Here is a 24295-nt window from a genome sequence, read left to right on the forward strand (position 1 = left end):
TTGCAGAAAATGTGAGGAAGCTGTAACTATCTGGAATGTAATGAGGGCAGGTGTTGAATTAGAGTCTCTTTGTTTCCCACCACCATGTTGGAAATTATTTCAAAACAATCTTCTCTAGGATTGGGAGCCAATTTTACTGTCCCATTGATGGATACTCAAACAAAGACATCAACTGTGACTCCTGCTTGGCATAAATGCCAATATGATGAATATTAAGCAAGCGTGGGTGGATTTTGCAGTCTGGCTGGATGCTATCCTTCATGTTCTTGTGCATTGCCCTGACTGATAGTCAAAATCTCATTGTGGGTTTTTTATGCCTCTGCATTAATGCTGACTGTTACCTTACATGTTAATGCTATATTCCAGACCTTCTTTCTTCATCTCTTCTTCTCTTTGTTTTCCTTTTCTTCCGTTTTTTATGAAGCCTCAATGCAGGTAACTTATCCGGCCACACCTAAAGCAACCCAGTCTCATGAAAGCAGGATAAACGTAATAGCTTTTGACAATGACTCCTTGCCCTTTCTTCTTTCACAAAACCTTAGGCTGGGTTACAGTCCTCTAAAGAAACTGGCACTGCCCTATAACTAGACCAACATTTTCCTCCCGGAGCCTTGCAATTTATTGCCTGTAACATTTATGGAGAAGTCCCAGTTGGAGATGAAAGTGCATGCACACATAAACACACACGAAAGAAGAGGAAGACGATCGGGGGTTCAAAATGCTAATTCACACACACACATACGGAGGGTGTAAATCCAGCCCTCATTGTGCATTCAGCTCGTTGGCTGTATTGTGCAGCAGTGAGCCCTTATTCAATTGAGCTGACATCCATCCTGGCTATGGCACTGAGCAGGCACGTATGAGGAGCTCCCACAGGAACCTTAGACTCTCGCAAACACAGAAGGGCTGTGTGCATACACAACAACAGACAGTGTGTAGTGACAAAACCCATTAGAACTGTAATGGCCTGATGTAGTTCTCTATAGGGTCATTATTATCAGCTGAGGTGTGCGAAAATAATATCTTGAGGAGGGCGGTGTCTGTACGCATTTGTTGCTGCCTCTTTCTGAAAATATATGTCAGGGTATAAGATTAAGAACATGTTTTCATTTTTATATGTTATAAAAAGTCCTCCAATATTTAAATGAGTGAGAATAAATGTTTAACAAAACAAAGACTAATTCAACATTAGGGGATAGAATAAGACAAAATTTACTTTGACCTCAAAACTGGAAGCAAACTGCAGCATCCTTTGTTGTCCACCATTTTGTTGGCCTATCCTTCCACCCAGTCTGCCCCCTATGCAGTTAGCAGCTCTTCAGGCATTTTTGAAATGCAGGAACTTTTTTGTAACCCCTTTAACTGTTGAGAGAAATGACGACCATAGGATTTTTCTAGAACTCTATTTGGCTCTTTTTTTTAGCCCTTACGTTAGAGTAGGTTTTCTTCCAGCACAAGAGGAAATATCTATAACAAAACCTTGAGAACGCCTGATATGGGGAGTAAATGTTAGTTAAATAGCATCATCAGTAGTTGATGATGCTGCAATGTGTGAAAATAGATGTGAAACAATAGCTAAAACTTTGGCTGTATAAACAATAGCTTTACCATCGGCTTTGAAAAATGTAAGAAAAAACAGAGTGATGGGCCAACAATGAAGCCTTAATGATCTTACATTATGGAGGAAATATGTGATTTCATGCAATGGATTTTTCTTCTGACTGCAGCTAGCTATTGTATCAGTTCAGTCATGAAGTTTTCTACCGGTAGTGTGAATCCAATACAGAATACAGAAAATGCCTCAAAACTGTGTGGCTTCCACTCACTCTCAGATAGACCTTTTGGGTGATTTATATAATACTTCTACTTTTGCTTCGATCATAATTACTACCTCCACTTGGGAGTTTTTGTTACTTCATAGACGTTGATGATGGCAGTCGTGACTCCAAAGGGAAAAGCCTTTATGAAGGATGGTGTATTTGAAAGTAACATAAGGTCTGACTGGACAGTAAAAACTACATTACGGCTACAGTCTCTTTCATTTAAAACTTTGTCTCTGCTGATTCTCAAAAGCAGACTATCCGTGTGGGAAATGGTAAAAACAGCATAGACTCATACAAAAGCAGAAGTCAACCTTTCCCAGCTCAGTTAATCAGCACTGATGTTTATACTCACTCTCTCATATTGAGCCATGGAGGAGAGGTCAAGTTTGAATATGTTAACTTAAAAGACATCCTTTACTCATTCATTCCTTTACTATTGACAAAAGAAAAAAGCGGAATTTTATTAACATTAAGTGCTGAAAGTTATTCTACAAAAATGCCAGATCCTGTACTTCTCATAATGCTACCAAGTTGTTTTTATCAGTATTGTACATGTTTTCATGTCATAGATAAACAGTGCAATAATTATGCATGAATAGTATTATATGTAGTTATATTTAATGTATTATGATTATGATGTATTATCATATTTCATTTAATATCTTAACCTACAAAGTAATAATGGCAATTGTTGAATACTAATGTACTGGTGGAAAAAGCTAAATATTTACATCCATGACAAAAAGCATAATACAACATCACTTGAAAGGTATTGAAGTTTCTCAAGATTATTCTGCGGAATATCTCTTGAACAAGTTAATGTGTCTGTTTACTCAGTTGCTTTTTTATCACGACCATGTTTAAAATGCATTGTTGGATCTAAATAGTTGCATGTACATCAGGGAAGAGAAAGCTAACATGGGCCTTAGAGATGGCACATCAGGATAGTGCTCCCCTCTCAAGAGCTCACTGATGGATGGTGAGAACCATAATTGTAATGATGGGTGTCAGAAGTACATGAGTCTGGAGAGCAGATGAGAGGTGTTTAACCCATAAAGGTAGAGTTTCAGCTTGGTGATCTATGGACCCTGGCCTTGGTTGTTTTCATGCTGAGTTATAAGCCTCCTCCTCCTCCTCCTCCTCACCAATCTGCACTCTTTATAATGCCAAGGCATGACATAACGGAACCTTATGCTCTATATCGTGGTTCGAGCCGTGCTTATTCCACCCATGGTCACTCACTCTGTCTTATTTTCTTTTATTCTCTCTGTCAGTTTCTTAAGTTTACTCCTGCTGCCATACAAGAAACCTGGGTGAGATCAAATGGCTTAATGTTGTTAGGTTATTTCAACAAAGTGTGTATGTTGTAGTGATTTCAGAAGTGATCAAAAAGAACATTTTGAATATTACCTCAAAGCAAAGCACGTTTGAACCATCATAGGTTTGAGCCATTTGAGTATTAGTTTTCAAGTGCTACAAGTCAGATCTAATTTCAGACTGTATTAACTGTATGTTTTGTCTTTTTTGCTGTAAATTATATACAATTTAAATGCAAATATAGGGAAGTGGAATGAGAGTCTGCATCCCTAACTGCACAAAAGGAACAAAAGGAAAAAAGTTTGAGCTTTTTACTATTTCCTCTGTTTTCTATTTTAATGTCAGCTTCAACAAGACAGCTTTTTTTTTTTTGTAGAGTTGTGTGAAGTACTTCTGAGGAGGTATTGTCGGACATGCACTTGACAGCAGTTAGAGGAGTATTGGGTTAGAGAATCTGAACAAATTTTTGATGGGCGAGCATAGCTAACAACTAGTCAGAATGGAGCCAGCAGAAACAACAACTGAAACAACTAAGTTGAGTGCTTTGAGCAAGCAGTATATTATAGCTTTTTTTTTACACAGCATCACCTTTTGCATCAGACAGTTACACAGATTGGGTCCATGTAACATGGTCTGTTTTGCCACACAAATGTTCTGAAGTGAAGAAAATGCAGTGACAAATAAAAAAAAAACTGTGCATTCACCACAGTCCCTGCGCTCGGCTTTGACCCATAATTAATAGAAGAAGCCAGCACTTGGAGGAAGAGGCTGTTGACAACAGAAGATAACCAAAAGGGATAGCATACATCTCCTTTAAAAATAAGTAAAGTGTATAGAAAAGACCAGTTAAATTTCCTAATTGACCTATAACTGTAGCTCGACTTAAATGTTTGCGATAGTCTGTATGTGTAGATATTGGTTTGAAATGTCCTCATTTCATTTAAATAATTTAAATCCTTCACATTGTTTCACTATGTTTACCAGAACATTTCAAACTTATGGAAAATGCTTCCTTCAGTGTTCATTTGTGATGCCAGGGAAACTTGACAAAACAGCAGTTCGTAATGTTGTGGGAAGAAGCTGATAAACCCTCTAGCATGAAAATATATGCAGCCTTATAAAAACATGATACTGTCTCATAACTCTGCTTACAATCTATTGTAGACACAATGGATTATTGTAACTTTGGGTCACTGAGTTATGGAAAATAATTCATACTAAAGTGGTAATAAATGATGTACAATACCTTTCATACTTATGATTAATTTAACATTGAACAACAATAATATAGGTTCTTATGCATGAATATTTTCGTTCATATAATTTTATAAAATATTTCAAATGTTTCTTAACATATAAACATGTACATATTTGACTAAAACATCCATCCATTTTTGCGAGGGGGTGAAGCCTATCCCAGCTGTCATCGGGTGAGAGGCAGGGTACACTCTGGACAGGTCCCCAGTCCATCTCAGGGTCACACAGAGACAAACGAGACACACGACCATGCATGCTCACACTCACTCCTAGGGACAATTTCGAGTCACCAATGAACCTAACAGGCATGTTTTTGGGTGGTGGGAGGAAACCGCAGTACCCGGAGAGAACCCACGCATACACGGCGAGAACTTGCAAACTTTATACAGAAAGGCTCCAACTAAAGCACTTTTAACATAATTAAAAAAGATTTCCTCATTCTAAAACTAAATAACAAATTTTTTTCCAAGTCGAAAAAAAAGACAAAATTTATGAGGCCAAAACATGTCCTGCTCTATTCACAATAAGGTAAAGTCATTTCCATATAGTCTGTAAGAGAGGGAACATATGTGAGTGGCATAGAGGCATCATTGCTCATGTTTAATCCATTGTGTTGCTGCCTGCTGGTGCTTAATGCTGACATGCAGTGACTGGCACAAGTCTGACTGGAGGAGCCCTGCTGTCTGTCACCCTCATCTCCCGCTGTGGAGGCCTGTGTGTGCACCCTGGGGAGGATGGTTGAGGAGGTGGAGGAGACAGACGGAGAGGGAGAGAGAGGGAAAATTAAGTTAGAGCAAATGGGACACCAGGCCATATCCATCTTCTCCATCCTCTTATGAATATGTAAACCAGACAGGTCAAGTAGGCATCAATGACTCTCCTCCCTGTGGAATTTAAGGCAAAAGCAGGAAAGGGCTGAATGGAGTGCTCCCTGATGCTTTCATCCAATAATGCTTGATCTCTCTGTGGTTATGTTACAGTTACCTTTGTGTGTGTGTGTGTGTGTGTGTGTGTGTGTGTTCTTGCATATGCTTGCATGTTTCAGTGTCATTGGAAATCCTGTCAGTCATTTATTTAATGTAATTACTTGTTGAAAATGAGCTTTTCAATAATCTGGCTCTCTCGTCTCATTTAGGAAATTCAGAGGAGACAATCTATGGAGCCTCTGACATTTCCCTGTCTTTCTTCTAGGGGATATATTGGTTAGGGGTTTCTCCTCAGATGTGGAGAGTGGACTTACAAACCTTAAAAATGATGATGCTTGTGCCAAAACCACTCCTCTCCTTTTGCTTTTTGTCTCCGCTGCCATTGGTTGTATATTTCTTTGTTAAGTGGCACAGCATCAATGAGGAGTATACCTCACCACAAGCCCTTTCAATGGTTCAAGGCAAGAAGGAAGCATTTGGTTTTAATTTTGTAACAAACATCCAGCGTACTGGATCCAAGAAAGGTCAAGTTAGGATTATTTATTGTTCCTATCAATACCCCACTCACACTCATGGAGTTTTCCTTTACTCCTATGTCTGTTTAGTTTCATTTTTGACTCCCCTTTCAGGTTTTTCACTGCAGTAGTTTGCCACACTATAATCCAATGATCAGTTTTCTTGGTTTAAAAACTTCATGTACCAAAGCTTGATTTTCTGCAGACTTAACCCTTGTATGGTATTCGGGTCAAATTGACCTATTTCAAATTGTCCAAAGAAGAAAAATGGTACATGTTTTCTACCCGAAACTCATTGGCCTTAGCTTATTTTCTGGGATAAACATGTACAAACAAAAAAATAGTTTTTCAGCACACATGCTACTATACCCCACACATTTACATCCTTCCTATGGTCTTCGGTTCATTTTGACCCGCATACACAGACACACAGAAACATGCCCCCACAGACACACACAATTTTACATTATTATCATCAAAGCACACAGAAGCTGTTTTTTCTCACTTTCTTTTTTAGATGTTATTCCATAACATTGTAAAAATAAAAAATTTTCTCGCACTATATGCTTTACACCTGCACATCAAGGGGGCGAGACCAAGAGATAAATACCTCTAACTCACAGTACAGTTTTCAAGCATCAGTATGACCAAAAGATTTAGCTGCCAGAGGACTTTGGAACTCATATTTGAAGAGAGTCAGACACATAGCGATGTGGAAGAGGAAGATGTCTCCAAATATGAGGATAATTTAGATCAGAATCTGAATGTGAATTTGAAGATGACCTTCACTCGAACATGCACAAGGAGCACCACAGGTGGCCGCTGGAGCAGCCCAAGAGCCAGCCACTGGAAGAGCCTCACAGACATATTTGTCTTAGAATGGAGAAATTGAATGGTATTCATCCCCAGTGACAGAACCCCCCCCCCCTCGCTCAGCTGCTAACATAATACGGATGGTACCAGGGCCCACATGATTTGCAGTGACTTATGTTCAGGGAATCAAGTCATCGTTTGAGCTGCTGATTCCTGACTCAGTTCAGAAAATTATTCTGGATATGACTAATTTTGAGGGGAAACTTGTTTTTGGTGACCAGTGGAAAGAAATAGACATCATGCATCTGCATGCCTACTTTGGCATCCTCATCCTTGCTGGTGTCTACAGGTCAAGAGAGGAGTCGACTGAAAGTCTGTGGAATGCTGATACAGGGAGAGCAATTTTTAGAGTCACTGTGTCTCTGAAAAGCTTCCATGTATGCCATGTATTCTCCAAGATAAGCATGATTTATGACACCCAAGTATTGAGTGGATTTTTAACATCAGTTATAACCTTATGACAAAAAGAGTAGTTAATTGTTAATTGTGTTCTAGTAGAGACTGATTGTATTCATTAAACATGGTATATCAGTTGTTTGAAATTGAGATAAAGACAATATATGTTAATGGTTTATGAAATAAAATTTTATGTTGTTTTTGAAGCCCCAAATATGTCCCGGGTCAATTTGCCCCGAGGGACACCAAAGGGTTCCAAAAGTGAAGGGTTAAATTAATGCAATGTAATCAATTTAGTTCCTTCCCCACTTTAATACTTGCTTTGGATAGCTGTTTTCAGTATTTTTACTTTGAAATTTACTGTTGCCCTTCCTGCCTTAGAGAGCTCCGACCAGACAGTCTGATTTTTTGCCATCCAATTATTTCAACTAAACACATTTTTGAATAAGCTGCTTTTTAAAAACTTTATTTTAATAGACTTGTATTCAACTAATTGAACTTTTATTTGAGAAAAGTTTCACCTCAATAACCATATTTTTAAATGATCAAAACACAGTCAAACCAAAACCTTATAGTTAAAGACGTTGGTTTACATATTTCATCAGGTGGACCCTTTTATACTTGAGGATACAAGCAAAGAAAGGAAATATACTATTAAGCTTTATCCTGTGACAAGTGAATATTCACCTTAACCCTCAGAGAGTACTCACACTAAACAAATGGAGAATTATTATAATTATACCCTTTACCCAAATCACGATTAAGATTTTTATATTATTTTTAGTCCAAGTAAAGAGAAATGAATATGCAATGAGTTTGTCAATTAAAAAAAAGAGTTATTAACTACCCAGCCAAACATGAATTATTAAAGCAATTGCCAGTATATAAAGTTGGGCTTCAAATTCTTGTGAAATGGGGTTACAGTTAACTCTGTTTATGGCTCTGTGTCCAATGAAGCAGCTTATTTACATGTCTCAATCCACAGTAAAGCATAGTAACAGAGCACACAGATCTGTTTTAAACAAACCTAGCTGCTCACAGTGGTTGTGAAATCACTAATGGACACTGTAGATGATAAGCATCTCAGTCACTTTCCAGTTGCAGACCAAGTTAACAACATCATTAAAATATGAAACGTACATTTACATGTACAGTTGTCGTGGGGGGGAGGATGGTATATTGTATGCAGTACCGTTGTGATGAAATTGTGTGTTAATGTTGATGCTGAGCAGGGTGAAATGGACACTGGACTCAATTATTATATGATTCAGGACATTGTGACTGATTAATGGGACAATGCAGAGGGGGGGGTGAGATACTGTGCGTGAGTTGTTACAGGTGCTGTAGTGAATGGAGTCTCGTTAGGAAGCGCCACCGACTCTAATGCGTTACAGCTGCGGGCAATCCTGTTCGTTCTGGTATGGAGCTGCGGATTGGCTGGAGCCATAATCAGTTTGGGCAGAAGAAGGATGGGAAAACAGCGGCGCACTCTCTTCGACTGCCTCGGACTGCTGTGACACGGAGGTGGGGCCGGTTCCACGTTCACCGCTCTGCTACACACAGGGGGAAGAGCTTGTCTCCATGCCGGATAGCCGAGAAGAGGGGCTGCGTGTGATCGACGCGAGAGAATGATGATTAACCTGCGCACTCCAACTGACCTAAAAGGAACGGTTAACCTCTGCGCTTCGGCCGAGTGAGTGAGTTTAACTGTGGTGTTGCCAAGAACTCAGACCCTGGTTGTTTTCGACAGATACCGTGGCAGCGGCGACTGGAGTGGTGTTCCGGGTCTTGCGAGCGACGTCATCACGCTGGGTATCCGCACGGATGACGGGTGGCGCAACGTGTGCATCAAAGTAAAAGTCTGCCGTGCCATCGGACTGTATTGCTGTGTAATTGAAGTGTATTGCTCCACTAACTTTGATGCTGTGTATGTCACTGTGCACCCCCCCCCCCCGCTGAGGATTGTTGTGCTGTGTGCCACTAATTATGATTGCTGTGTAACCACTGCTCGGGAATTGCTGTGCTGGACTGTGTTTAATGGACTACTCCCTCTCCTAAGCTTATATGGTGGCCGGACTCTGTATTATGAAATAAAGTATCGTAATTTTATTTGGATCCTTGTCCCTGTGTTGTGGTGTGTGTCTTGGGATTTCTAGTCTGGGGGTTGTGCCCAAGTTTGGCAACGCCCATTTTTGGCGCTGTCGGCAGGACTCCCAAGACACTGAGGTGAAGGTGTTTGATGTGTTAAAGGGCTTGTATGCGAAAACTTTATCTGTTGCTAAACAAAGGGCCCAGTTTTTCCAGTGCCGGCAGGGTGCTGAAGGAGTGGGGGCCTACATTCTTCACCTCCGCGACTTACACCATCAGTGGCGAGCAACAGACCCAGGCCCACCGGGAGGGGACGACGAGATGCTGCGGGCCCAGTTCGCTATGGGGCTTCGACCTGGGCCAGTTCAACGGTAGCTACAGCGCCAGCTGCGAAGGAAGCCGGAAATGAAATTCGCGGACACCTGCAAGGAGGCCAAAGACTTGGAAATGGAGATGAGTGTAGATGACGTCCAAGTCTGCAGAGCCCATGCTGCAGAGCCAACACCCTCCGCTGCTACAGCCCCAGACCCCAGTTGGCAGCAGTGGAAAGACTCATTGAAAGTGGAGCTTCAGCAAGAGCTCAAGGACCAAATGGCTGCTTTAGGCAAAACCCTATCTGACGACCTCCGAAACCCACATGGACGGGAACGCTATAACCCAGCCGCCACTGCACCCCCATCCAGACCACGTCCCAGCAGAGGTGCTCAGGGGGAGTCCCAATTATACCGGCGGGATGCCCAAGGGAGACCAATCTGCCGGGACTGTGGGGAGTCGGGCCACATCCAACGATTCTGCCCTCGACGCCAACGCCCACAGTCTTCGGATTTTTAGCACCCTCGGTTGCTGTGGGGCGAGCCACCGAGGAGGCCACAACAACAGTCATTCTGAAAAAGCCCTCCATGGTAGGAGAATGCCCCCAAGTTTAGGTTAGTGTCCGAGGTAAACCAATCCCCTGTATCTTAGACACAGGGTCCCAAGTCACTTTATTTAGTCACACTTTTTTTCGGAAGCATTTTTGTACAGAGGAGCTTCGTAATGCAGGGGAGGTTCCGTGGCTGACTTTGAAGGCCGCAAACGGACTGAACATCCCATATGTGGGATATACTGTGCTAGACTTCGAAGTGGGAGGAGTACAGATGTTAGACAAAGGGGTGGTGATCGTAAAAGATTCCTGTCTGGGGGCAGAATGTGGCATATTGGGAATGAACATTATCTCTGATTGTTGGGCACAAGTCTTTCAGGGAACCCATCCGGGGGAAACGGCATTTAGGTCGACTACCAGCCCAAGGGCAGGCGCTGCCTGGACTGAAGCTTTCGCGGCCTGCCGACGGACGCTAACGACAGCCCCGTCAATGTCTCTCCAGGGAGTTGCAAAGCTGGAGGCACAGCCACCGGTGATACTTCCCCCCGAGAACGAGGTGATGCTATGGACGCAAGTTCCCCAGGGAAAGGGCCTTACTGACTGTTTAGTAATGGTAGAAGATTTAGATAGTGGGGGCAATGAGTGGCGGGTAGCCCATACTCTCAGTTGGCTGCGCCAGGGAAGGCTGGCTATTCGGTTGTGCAACCCTAACCCGTTCCCTGTTCAGCTTCCCCAGGGCCGACCACTGGCAACGGTGGTTGACAGCTGACGAAATACAGGGGCAGAAGGAGCTGGTGCTGACGAACCTGGCACCGGCGGTAGTGGAGGTGGCGGTGCAACCGGTGCGAGCGGGAGAGGCCGAAGACCATCTGGCACTGGGGCTGCAGGGGGAGGGCCTCACTGGAGACCAGCAGGACAGGCTCACTGCTATGCTGCGACGGTGGGCCCCAGTGTTCGCTGCGAATGAGGATGACTTTGGGCAGACCAAGGCAGTTCTACATCAGATCCCCACTGGGAGTGCGCCACCCATACGTGAGCGCCATCGACCTGTCCCGCCAAGCTTGTATCCCGAGCTGCGTGCGCTGTTACAGGGCATGCTAGAGAACAGCGTTGTGAAGGAGAGTGCCAGTCCCTGGGCTGCCCCTGTTGTGCTGGTACGGAAAAAAGAACGGCTCCTGGCGCTTCTGTGTGGACTATCGTAAACTGAACGCCGTCACACACAAGGATGCCTATCCCCTCCCCCGTATCGAGGAGTCCCTGACCACGTTGAAGGAGGCGGCGTGGTACTCCACCCTGGATCTGGCGTGCGGGTATTGGCAGGTCGAGGTGGATCCTCGAGATCAAGAAAAGACAGCATTCGCCACTCCACTGGGACTGTACCAGTTTGAGAGGATGCCTTTCGGCCTATGCAAAGCCCACGCCACTTTCCAGCGACTCATGCACCGCTGCCTAGGTAACCAAGTAAATGATTTTCTGTTGGTTTACCTTGATGATGTCATCGTGTTCTCTCCCCGTTTTGACAGCCATCTGTTCCACCTGGAACAAGTCTTTGAGCGTCTCCAGTCCCATGGACTCAAGCTTCAGCCCCAGAAGTGTCATCTGTTCCGGCGGGAAGACCAGAGAAGACCGCCGTAGTCCAGGACTGGCCACCCCCGAGGACTGTGAAGCAGGTGCGGTCATTTCTGGGCTTCGCTGGCTACTACCAGCGGTTCATCCCTGGGTTCTCGAAAATAGCCGCTCCTCTTCACCGCCTTCTTGAGGGCACGGCTGGAGCCAAGTCGTCTGCCGTCCAATGGACGGACTCCTGCCAGGGGGCCTTCGATCAGCTAAAAGGAAAATTACTGGGGACCCCAATTCTTGCGTACGCCGACTTCAGTTTGCCTTTTCGAGTCTACGTGGATGCCAGTCTGGAGGGCCTGGGAGCGGTCCTCTCTCGAAGTCCAAGATGGTCAAGAACGTGTGATTGCCTACGCGAGCCGTAGCCTGCATCCAGCTGAGCGAAATGATTGCAATTACAGCTTGTTTAAGCTGGAGCTGCTGGGGCTTAAGTGGGCAATCACGGAGAAATTTAAAGACTACCTTTGGGGGGCAGAGATCGAGGTGTTTACGGACAATAACTTCCCGGTCCACTTGGCAACAGCAAACCTAGGGGCCACTGAACAGAGATGGGCAGCACAGCTGGCCAACTACCGTTACACAATCAAGTACCGGCCGGGGTCCAGGAATGGGAACGCAGACGGCTTGTCTCGTCGGTCTGGGGAGTTGGAGGTGCACGCTACCCAGGCCACCCTTCAACCCGTGTTGCCAGTGGACGCTGCTGTGCAAACAGAGTTCGGTCCTGAGGTCGTGGGCTGTGAGCTGCAACTAATGGACCGATGGAGGAGAGCACAGCAAGTAGATCCTTCCCTCCAGCAGCTGTACACATGGAAGGAGCGACGGGCCGCCCCCACAAAGGAAGTGCGTTCCACCCTGCCTCAATCAATGCAGAGGCTGCTGGCCGAATGGGAAGAGATCGGGATCCAGGATGGCACCTTAGTGCGGCGGGTGAAGGAGCCAGATTCTGGCCTGGAAACCTGCCAAATCCTGGTGTCCTGTTGTGATGCACCCGAGTTTCTCGGCTGTGCTGAATCTGTGCTTTGCTCTGCATAAAATCAATCCACTAAGAGTAGACTTAAGCCTGATTCTTACTCGGCGCAACCTCGCTTTGACCCATTCTTACTAGCTGGTCACAAATGGCGCAAACGGTCACGTGACCCAAAATTCCGCCACGCCCCCTGTCGCAAGCTAAAAAATCCTCGCGCGTCGCAAGGGCGCGCACACAACTTTTTTTCTGACTTCGCGCGAGCTCAACCGGAAACAGCTGACCAAGAGAAAGGAAACATGAACACTGCAGAGACCGCGGTGACCGAGAGGGTGCGCCTCTACAAACATCTGTACGACACGTCTATGAAGTTACACTGGGACAACGTTGTCCCAAAGGACAACGTTTGACAAAGTTCGTCTTGTTGCAAAGGACGAATATTCCACCTTCTCTTCTGTTTTTGCCGCAGCCGCTTAGCTCTGAGATACATATACAGTTCTACACCCAGAGTAAATTCATTCCGCATCCGCATCAGATGTGCCAGCCTCTGCTGACGTGACACCACAGATGGCATTGTGTATGCTTTCTTCATATACTTTTCTTCGTCCGGTTCTTCAGCTTGTTTCCTCAACAGTGACGCCCGCTGGTCTGGAGAGAACTGCAAATGTGACGCATACTCGGCGCAAACTGCGCTTATGAGCTGAAGAAACTGGGGAGGGGCTGGCGCTTTCGATGACGTCATTAATGGATCTCGAGCCAGAACAGTTGCGCGGTTGCGCCGAGTAAGAATCAGGCTTTACTCCTTTAATTTTTGTTCTCTCAGTACGTTCTCGGCCCTCTAACCTCTATGGTGCAGTATGTGCTTCTTACAAAATGAATCCACTGTGTTTCACTATTCGCTCATACAGTTCCGTAACAACTATACCAGACAATTCTTAACTTGTTCCTTCAATCCAATGAGCCTGTTTGTAGCCCTTCCAACATCTGCAATGCCACGGATTAACTTTGCTCTTCACAAAACAAATCCACTTGTTTCTTCCTATATTATTCCTCACCAGTTGCATAGATCGCAAGTTCTGCCAGTTCTGGCATCCAGGAGAAATGCATTTTCCTTGATGAAGGGAGAATAGTTGGACTAGCTCAATGTCAGATACACAGCTTGATCGTACAGTTGGTGAGGAGTAATGTAAGAAAGAAGAACTGGATTGGCTTGTCATCAAAAGCCAGTGCATTGCACTAGACTGATTTATATCACTGTTTGATGGTCTAACGGAACAATTAACTAAACATAGTTCTCAGCCTCTTAATATGTTTCAAAAGACTATTGTCTAACTCATGACGCATCTTCATAAAAATCTCTGAATTGATTTACTCTTAATAATAATGGTTCAGTTTGCTTAGGTACTTTAAAGACTTTTTTATTTGTCGAATACTTCCAAAGCTCTTTCCTTATCCTTTCTTGGACATTTCTCCAATCACATCTGTTAAATTTTATATCTCATCAAGGTAATGGACAAGCTCTGTTTAGTAGAATGGTCTCTGAGCCTTTCGGTGCTTCAGTACAAGCTCATAGCTTCAAGGTAATAGCAGGGGGATCAGTGGCTACCTTGTTAAAGTTAGCTTAATAAAAACCACATCAGAATCAAGACTGTGACATCTGAAGTCTCCTATGTCCTGAGGAGGTCAAAAAACACATTTCATTATTTTTCTCTCATCCTTTAATCCTCTTTTACCTGATGTACACACTGGGCTGAGGAATGTAAGTACAAATGCACGAATGCTCATTGGCAGTTTTTCAGGTCGTACTGACGTGCAGCATTACTCGACAGCGAGTTTGTGTGTGTATGGCCCCCTGTGGGGTAGGACACTGAAGGATAGCAGACAGAAAATGGAGAAGAGATTGAAAAAGAAAGAGGGAAAGAGACAATATGCACACATGACTTCAGGTAACATTGCCATTCTAATCCCTTGTCAAGGACTGAGACTGGGTTTACAGCAGGATTACCGGTCAAGACCAATTATTACCTGAGAGACTGATGGATAAATGCAATGTCAGACCTCAAATCAGCAACCCAAACGTGAAGTGACAAGTGTGCAGTAACTTGAACCATAACAGGTCAGCATATGGTCAAAATAGTGGTGAGCTGGCATTGTGTCAGCTAGTTTTAGTGAAGACCTGCTGCGTTGATAGTCAGCTCCATCATATCTGTCAATGCCTCAGACACCTGCCTATCAGAGTGAAGCCACAATCCCCCCGTTAAATTGTGTGTTTATGGGTATGTGCTTTTATCACTGACAGAGTTCATACATAATAACCACGCAACAAGTGACCTTTGCGTTCTTACTGGCAGCATAAGTCCTGTGTTGTCTTTGCTTCTCACACCTCAGAAAATTGGATTGTAAGAAATTTCATAGAGTCTGTAGGAGGGAGCCTCTCGTATTCTGTCGTTCTGGCTGCTTTGACTCAAGGGTAATGCATGCAGAATCATGTCCAGCCTGGACACATGCAGAGATAGGGGTCATCTCTACAGCAGCATATCCAACGGCACATTAGGCTGTTCTTTGTCAGACAGAAACAGTATTATTCGCTAAATGTATTCATCCATTGTTTCCAGCGTCTCATCCGAACAATCTGCTAATCATCACTTATCAAGTAATCAAGACTTTGCATATATTAATTAGGCAATTACAAATTGTCAACTCCAAAAGAATTAGAGCAAATCAAAATACCCGGAATTTTTGTTGCTTCTTCCTTTGCAACTGAATAAGCACAATGCTCCTCAACAAAATAAATGACTGATAGGCTGCCCATACTAATCTGTGAAGATAACAAATACACTCTGAAGGTGTGACAATGGCAAAAAAGGGCCAACGGAACTTCATAGGGATATCAAGTTCACACTAATTAGGCCTGAATTGAATTGACACCATTGTGAATGGAAAAACATCCACAGAATCCACTGACACTGCTTCAAGTGACATAACAATCTATTTGGCCTCTATCAAAGTGGCTTCTCGTGTTCTAAACAATATTTAGATCTCTAGCATCACAAGGTTTGTTTCTAACAGGATTTTTATTTTAATATTCTATTCGCTGAATTGGACGTGCTGGGCTAGAATGTGCACCTGCATGCCCCGCAGTGAGCTACAGATTTGAGATTGATGACTAGCAGTTGAGAGACTATTCTCAGGGTGGACTTCTACAGAGATATTAGTTCAGTTGTTTACAGGGGGTGTACATCCGAAGCATTAAGGTTTTACTAATTGCTGCTGTGTGTAGATGGAGTCAGTGAGTCCAGTTCCTGCAAAGCTGCCAGGCTGGAGGCATAGACAGTAATGATTATGGAATTATCATGGCAGGGATTCTGGTGGCTGTTCTAATGATGTCATGTTACCATAATTAGCATTACAAGGAGGACTGGTGGAGGAGGGGTGGAGGGATGGGAGAGTGAGGGCGAGATTGGATAGGTAGAGGAAGAGAGTTTGAAATTCTGAGAAACAGGGAGAGACAGTGAGTTAGTGAGTTTGTCAGGGAAACGGAGAGAAGGAGGGGAGTGGGGGGACAAAAGAGATTGGAAGTGTAGGAGGAGGTTCATTAACTAAATGAGGATGAATTGTTGGCATGACTGTGGCCTGGTGAGGTTCCTTCAATTTCAGAAATGCTCATCTCACACAGTGAAGGAAGTCAGCCCCCTCACAGGCTGCCAGCTTCAAATCTAGCGGATGAACATCATCAACATTTTTCTCTCTCTGGCAACAGCGTAAGTCCGTAATGTTTGTTTCCCAACTGTCTACATTTAAAATTACAGATGGCTCTGCTATCAATAAATAAATCAAATAATGTAATGTGATGTAAGTAATGTGATTTCATCATGTAAATATTTGGGAAATTATCGATGGTAAAAATATGTTTTTGGGTCTTTAAAAAAAAAAAAAGAGAACAAAATGCTTTGCAATTCAGTTAAACAATATATTTGATTAAAATTTATACCAATAAAACATCAAGTGCTGAAAGTGAGAAAATTTATTTTTTTTATTGATGCCACACATTTGGCATAAAAAAATAATGGAAAAGTTATGTAATGATAAAACAAATAAATAAAAAAAAGTAAGTCCATAGTGCCCACACTATGTTTCTCTGCAATGCAGGGAAACTAGCACCATTTCCACACATGCACAGTCCTGAAATGCTGTAGATATGTGCCGGATGAGTGTCTTGTGAGAACGCACATGTTTGCAACATTAGCTCTGGCCTTGTTACAGAGATTTTCCACAGAGCTCCCGAGTAAAATCTCTGGAACATCAGAGGGTTAGAAAATGTACAAACAAGTCAGCAAATATTCTGGAGCATTTACTGCCAATGTGTGAGTAAATATGTGTGTATGCTGAGTTTGTCCTTTCTGCTGACCTGTATGCTGCATACTGCTTGTACCCCAGCCACTGCAGATATGTACAGATACATGAAGTACTTATTTTAATCCATAAAGGATCTTCATCCGCTATTCTCTGTGTGTTGTGAAAGAAAACACAACAATTATTTGCATAATGTATAAGTACTGGATTCTTGAATGAGGTTTGGGGGATAGGCTAAGACAAAATAGCATTCAGAGAAAGTTTTATGTGGTCATGACAGCAAGTGATGCAGTGGCATCAAAATGATTCCAACTGAGTTGCATTTGTAGACAGAACAAAAGGTAAGTTTTCTGTTGTGAGCAGCATTTCTTCATGGATAGGTATTTAATGAAAACTGGTAACTGACCATCAATCGAATATGGCCCTGTATTTGTTTATAATCATGTTTTCATACACACACACACTTCTGCCTTGCTGTAGCCTTTTGATTAGCACCTTCATGCTGCAGAAGCTGTGACAATTTCAGATAGTTCTTCTTCAATGTTCTCGCTGCTTCTGAGATTATTTCCCCTGTGAGGTGAGGTGGAGGAGTTATTAACTAGTGGTGGCCTTCAGTCCACACTGAACAAGAGTGGATGATTTATTTTTGTATGTCTACAGTCAACCAGCCACTATGACTATGATCATATAGAACATTATAAAGTAGAGGTTGTCTTGGTCAGTAATAAAACAAGAGGGACTATTGTGTCATACAAGTTGCAATATCTCTTGTTGAATCCAAGACTAACTGTTTGATAAAGTGTTGGGTTGGGAGAGCTTATATTTCAGCACTTATTTGTTGTCTTGGTCTGTAGTTTTAGTTTAATTTTTTTCTCTTCTTTCTTTTAGTCGGGACTATTTCTTTTAAACTTTTTATATTGTGTTTTTTTCTAAAACAGTTTTTGGGCAGCTGTTTTCTGTGATTGTTTACTGCGTCCTTTTTCCGACCTGGCTATTCAAATGCACCACTGCCCTTGTCTCAGTGTTCATGCACAAAAAGGGAATGAAATAATTGACCAAAGTATGTCCACCTCCATGATGCCGTAGACCGATTGAGAAAACGTCAAGAAAGTCTGCCACTTCTTACTGTTGGTGATTCCACTCCTACCTCATACGATTTTGGTCAGGCTTACATGTTTACATGTATTTTGGTCCAACAAACACATTGATTTGGTCTTTTTCTTTTGTCATATAAGTATGCTCATTGTTTGCACCAGAACTAAACTGACAAGGCAGTGAAAGCAACGCTTTCCACAAGATGAAGTGCACTTATCAAATGTAAAGCTAGGAAAGTCGACAGTGAAGTAGTTTCTTGTTTTAATTAGTAGTCTCATCCCTGAAATTACAACTAAAACAAAAACTGCTTATCAAAAAAAAAAGAGAGAACCAAAACAAAAAGTAACAGCAAAGATACACTCTGTTAAGTTAAAGCAAAATAAACTTCAGAGGTTATAAAGTGTTAGCTTGATTCTTTCAATGGCAGCTCAAGAACAAGCCGGAGGAATCTCAAGTTAAATAAAGTGTTTATTGGAAGTCACATGTCAAAGACAAAAAAAAAAAAAAATAGAAATACACAGAAAAATTGAATTGTCAGGTATGGGTGGGTGCGAGGCGTGGAAGGATACGGATGCAGATTCTTCAAAAACAAAACTTGGTTTATTCACAAAGAGAAGGGCAACAAAAATCGCGGCTGAGCCGGATACCAAAGCTAAACTGTGACGAAACAAAACATGACTATGGCTTGGAATAACTAGAAAGGTACTTATCTTAGCTGTGACAGTGGTGGGAGAGGATCTGGCAATGAACATGAACAAACCGGGAGACAGAGTACTGTGGAGGGTGAATGGTGAGTGAGTACAGCTGATGGGGAAAACACAGGTGAAGGAAGTGAAGCTGATGATCTGAACATGGGGACTGAAGAAAGAATGGCAAAACATGGCAAGACTTAACTAAACATGAACTTAAAAACTAAGATGTGACATGACCTAAAACATGATAAAACACATGAATGTGACAAAAATAGCATCAGAGCTATGAGAGAAGAACAAGCAACTCCTGATTTGTTTGCAGTTGAACGCATGGCTTATACAGTATACAGTCATGGAGATGTTTAGTAGGCAAACACAGATATGCAGATGGAATATTGTATGTCCATGATTTCTTTTACAGTCTTTTGAAGCCAAAAAGAAACATCTTGTGCTTGTTCTTTTTTAGATGAGCTTGGACTTCCACAGCCATCCTTATGACTGTGATGGCCCAGGCTGGGGCCAGATGCATAATTTTCTTTGTTTATGTCCAGATCCTGGTCCTTACAACTGGCTTTGTAGTCAGCTCTGTTTGCTATGCAGTTTTAACTTCTGCTTTAGTTGGATTCCCTGCCCTGCAGCACCTTTTGTTTGCTAGCACATCTGGATGCCCTTTGCCCCTTGTCTGCTAGATTTCTGTGTGCCTGCATTTGGATCCACCTCTCTCTTTGATATGTGTACTATTTGTGTTGTAAAACTTCAGATTCTTCTCTTCTGCCTCCTCCATGAAACTAAATTTCCATAAAGTTATCTCATTCACATAGATCTTTGTGAAGATAAAGCAAAGAAAAACTTCCTGTATAAACACTAGAAAACATAGTCTGACATTTAGCTGATGAAAAATTGAGTGTCTTGTTTTCTTTCCACAATATGCGTGTGTGTGAATATTTTTTTAACTGATGAAATATATAGTGTGGTTTCTTGGCTTTCCTCTATCTCTGGCTTCCCTGAGAGCCCCAGTAACCATTTAAAATATTCTAAACCCTTAATTGTTGTGGAGTTGCATGAGGCATGTTTCAGCTCTTCGCTCCCTATTTAGTACAAGCCTAATCCCACTATTATGAAAATTAGAGTTTGAATCTTCCTGTGTTGCCCCTGAAACAACTTTCTGCCTCTTAATTGTCATGTCACACTGCCCTTCAAAAACCAAGCCTCTCATTTTTCTCTCTCCCACCAGTGAGTGAAGGGAAGGTTTATTCTGTTAATGAAAGAGAGAGGGATATTTGGGTGAAAGCGAGAGTTGTGACAGCCAGTTAATCCTCCTCTGTCTGTGTAACCGCTGCTCCCGAGACCTCTATATGTCAGTTAGCATTAAACTGTAAATAGCTTATCATGAACCAAAGAGCTGAGAAGCGCATACTTTTGAAAATTCAGCAGCCATAATAATGACCTGCAATAATGTTGTACTAATTGAGCGCTTATCATTTTCTCTGCCATGAATGAGGTTGTTATTATTAATCCGCAAACTCACCAGCAAGATGTGGGAGAAGTGAGTCCAAAGATGCACAGTTTTTGTGCCACTTGTAGAGGATTTTCAAACATTGTGGAACAACATGAACTCATTATTAACTCACATCTCTGAGTCGGCTGCAGGTGTTGAATAACTAACTCATTACAGGGTGTTCTTTGTCTCACCCTCCCCAGTGTTAACAGGCTCCCCAGTCACTTGGCTTCCTGTGTTTTCCAGCATTTACTGCTTCTGTCTTCTGTTTGTGTTAAACTGTGTATTTTAATTAGTTTTGTTGTTTCTATGTTTAACTGTAACTTAAATCTGTGTTTTTAAATTTGGAAACAGTGATCCCTGCTATTTTGGTTAACTGTATATCCATTCTCTGTACATGCTTAATCCAACTCAGGGTCGCAGGAGGGCTGGAGCCTATCCCAGCTGTCATTGGGCGAGAGGAAGGATTGCCAGTTCATCACAGGGCCATGTATATTAACATATAAATGTGGATGTGTGTGTGTGTGTATGACAACACACTATATATGTGTTGTCATGTGTGTTGCTTCCATATGAGTTAAGAGGATAAGTAGCAGCAAAGTGCTGTTAATCATCAAAGTCTCGGGAGAAAGCATCTTTTCACAAGATGGAGCATGGCTTAAGGCCTCAGTGTGCTTCTCCGTCGCTATCCGTCAGCTCTCCGTCAGCTCTCCGTCCTTTCGAAGTTCTCCATCGGGCTGTCGGATACGCAAGGCAATTCACCTCCCGATCAGTAGGCGTCGCTACGTTAAACGACCCAAACTCGCGACGTCTATCGTGAAAGTCGTTGATTGATTGTTTACCTTCCGGCTCCGTTCCACTCCTCACAGTGAAAAATGGCGAGGGAGAGAGAAAGACTGTTGTTGGAGTTGGAGCTTATTGATTTTTAAATGCAAATAATTTTGACCAAATGTTGACCGGCACACAGTTAAACTCTTTCAAAAATGGCGGTGTTGTTGTTCTGAGAGGAAGGCGCTAAACCGGAAAAGTGATTCCGGAAATGATGTTGTTAGCCGACCAATCACAACCCTTATCCGTCGCCTCGACAGATAGATAGGAATTTTGGCCGACGCACGCAAGCGACGGAGAGCATCTCTTGGTGGGTCTCCATTGACGGAAAGGGCTCTCCGTAGGCGACCATAAATCAGCCTTTAGGTTTGCAAAGTTGCATCTTACCAAACCACAAGGCTTGTAGAACAAAGTCCTTTGGATGTACGAAAGTGACGATGCAAGTGAAGATGTGTGGCCATGATGCACAGCGCTCTGTTTGGCAAAAAAACTAAAACAAACATGGCATATCAGCACAAACATCTCATACCAACTCTAAGCATGGTAGCTGAGAGGATGATGATTAGGACTGGTTTTGCCGGCATAGGACCTGGTCACCACCTACTTAATAAGTTGAGAGTCAAAAATGAGGTCATCTCAGGTTCGTCTCAGTGACGTATCCAGCATTACTATATCTACTATTAACAAACACTGTAATGCCTCCTAATTCATTGTTACCTCTCTGTTAGCAGTTTCTGTATGCCCATATAATATGAAAGGTGAGTAGAGAGGAGTCATTCCTGCAGCCATGTCTTGGTGAAGCAAATAGCATTACCTTCCCAACATGCCCGCTGCGTTCTTATAAGGACTCCAAGGTCATCCATGTGTATCTGTTAGTGATCTCACATTTCCCATAGTGATGCAAGGAGAAAATGGTTTAAAATTCCCTCTTTTCCTCTTTCCTCTTCCTCCTTTTCCTTTTTTAATCTGTGTTTTGTTCCTGCTATGCATCCTCGACATCTCCTCTTTAATTCATCTAGATTCAAGAACTCAATCAGCTGCTCCCAGATGCAAACAACTTTCCCATTGACATGGTGATGCATCATGACAGATGTAAAAAAAAAAAGAAGTCCCAGAATTACTAGCCAAAATCCTTCCAGCAGCACAGCACCCAAACCAGCATAGATACATGTTTCAAAAATCTCTTTTCACATAAAATACTCAATAGCATATCTAAAGAAAATACAAACCGCAGCTGTCAAACAGTCACTTTATTCTCAAGATATTCAACTTTCTGGAAAGATACTAGCCTGAACCTCTTGGCATGCAGAGGCGCTAGTGTAGCTCTCTCGCTTAGCTGGCTGGCTTGTATTGATAGTTGCATAATTAAAGTGATTAAAGGAGCCATGGCATGAAATTTTTACTCTTTAAGGTTGTTTAACATTAATATGAGTTCCCCTAGCCTGCCTGCGGTCCCCCAGAGGCTAAAAATGACGATAGACCTAAACCATGCAATGGAAATTATTCTCTTTGGTAATGTGACAATGCAGATGGCCTGATTGGGAAAGCTGCCTCTTATGACGTGAAGGTTGTTTCCCCCCAGAGCCCATATATGGCTATGCCAAAACTGCCTTTCCCCGCCCACAGCTCTTTGGCCAGCTCATGGATGTAAAAAATCTGTTTAGAGCTCCTGCATTAGAACCTCTAAAGAGCCAGTGGACAGATTTTGTTTTTTCTAGGAAAGTGACGACAAAACCAAAGAGATTTGTGTGTGCACCAAATATTTCACAGACGAATGTTTCCAGAACTTGGGCCAATACCGAGCCCAAGGGAGAGCCCAGACACCCTGCGGAGGAAACTCATTTCGGCCGCTTGTATTTGCGATCTCATTCTCTCGGTCACTACCAGTGTTGGTCAAGTTACTTTCAAAAAGTAATTAGTTATAGTTACTAGTTACTGCTCCCAAAAAGTAATTGAGTTAGTAACTCAGTTACCACATTGTAAAAGTAATTAGTTACTCAGCAAAGTAACTGTGGTGTTATTTTTTGTGTTCTATAACGCTGTTATGTTCTATAACATCTTTAACAATATGTTTATATTAACTGATTTAATTCATTCAAGGTAAACACAAGAAACTTGTGCTAAAGGAAAAAATATATATAAAAAATGGACCAGACTCATTGAATATTTCCCTATACTCCCTATATAGAAGGTATAAAAACACTAAATACAGTCATTTAGAACATTTGGTATTTATTTGAACTCAATAGATCGCAGCCTGCCATATGATGCATAGAAATAAATTAATAAATAAATTCTGACCCGAAAAATCGAGTGTTGTTTGTTTTCGAGTAGTTCCGTCTCCTTCGCTGGGGCTCACGCTAGCTGCATTTGGGCTTGGGGTTGGGCTAGCAGCTGCAGAAGCAACAAGTGCTTCATATTCACATGGGTTGATGTGAGGTGCTTCATTAGATTTGAGTTACTTGAGGCAGACGTGGATAAAGTTTTTTTTCCCTGGGCATAGCGTGCATGTTACATACACATTCTTGCCTTTTATCTCCACGAGTGAGAAGTAGTGCCAGTACTTCCAGTTAGAGAACGCTACCTTTGAACTTCCCTGGCTCGTCGCCGCTGTCTTGTGTGTGTTTAGCGCGTGCAGTGAGACAGCGTGAGTAGGGCATCCGTACATCCGCCCACACAGTCAATCATCATCGCATTTTCAACGGTGTCATCATCCCCACCCCTGCTCTCTCCAGGTAGCATGCAGCTGATTTGTAGCCGAAAGCCTACAACCAAATTGTAGTAACGCGCCACTTTATATTCTCAGTAACGATAATGGCTTTGTAACGATGGGGAAAGTAATTAATTAGATTACTCCGTTACTGGAAAAATAACGCCGTTAGTAACGCCGTTATACTTAAACGCCATTACTCCCAACACTGGTCACTACCCACAGCTCGTGACCATAGGTAAGGGTAGGAACATAGATTGACCGGTAAATCGAGAGCTTCGCCTTCTGGCTCAGTTCCTTTTTCACCACGATGGGCCGTGCAGAGCCCGCATCACTGCAGACGCCGCACCGATCCGCCTGTCAATCTCCTGCTCCATTAGCTCGCTCATTTTAGACCAAAACCCCCTACTTCAAGCTTCCTGAAGAAGAATGAATCCGCAAATTCAGTGCATTTCATCAGGATAATGATTCATTCATGGTT

Source organism: Odontesthes bonariensis, chromosome 1, assembly GCF_027942865.1.
Source record: "Odontesthes bonariensis isolate fOdoBon6 chromosome 1, fOdoBon6.hap1, whole genome shotgun sequence".
In the NCBI taxonomy this organism is placed as follows: Eukaryota; Metazoa; Chordata; class Actinopteri; order Atheriniformes; family Atherinopsidae; genus Odontesthes; species Odontesthes bonariensis.